Source organism: Anarrhichthys ocellatus, unplaced genomic scaffold (genome assembly GCF_004355925.1).
Source record: "Anarrhichthys ocellatus isolate YVR2014 unplaced genomic scaffold, GSC_Weel_1.0 scaffold5637, whole genome shotgun sequence".
Classification (NCBI taxonomy): Eukaryota; Metazoa; Chordata; class Actinopteri; order Perciformes; family Anarhichadidae; genus Anarrhichthys; species Anarrhichthys ocellatus.
The window spans coordinates 1-617 of record NW_022285611.1 but is presented as its reverse complement, the minus strand read 5'-3'; positions in this window follow the sequence as shown (position 1 = coordinate 617).

Below are 617 nucleotides of genomic sequence, written 5' to 3'. Positions count from 1 at the left end.
CACACACACACACACACACACACACACACACACACACAAACAGATCTGAATTAACTTGAAGAAGCTTGTTTCTCCCCGATCTGTCCAATAACTACCGGAGAACAGTTATAAATCAGCTGCTATGTTGATGTTCTTCTTCTTTTCTTTAATAAGAAACACATAAAAAGAGCACACATGCTTTATTTACATGTGTCACATGACAGAGGAGGATCCTGTTGAACTAGTTTCATTATTGATTTGTAAATATTGATTGAAGAGGTTTAAACGTATCTACGACTAACCTTCTATTTCTACTGTGGAGTCTGAAGAAGAGCTTTGATGAAGTTCATTCCAGCTTGTTTTTGGCTGCTTTTATTGTGAAACTCTTGACACTGAAACAGGAAGCTGCTCCTTATAAAATCTAAGCCATTTAGAGTCGTCCTCTCAGACCACGGAATACATAAGAAGTGGACGTAGTCGTCATGACATCAACTCATTGGTTTGTGGACGTTTTGAAGCCTCGAGTTCGGCGCCTGGACAGGAAGTGACCATATCTGGACTGAGGACGAGTGACGTAGAGACGTCGTATAAGTCTCTGGTAGAGACCTGTCAATCACAGTAAGCCCCGCCCTAAAGCA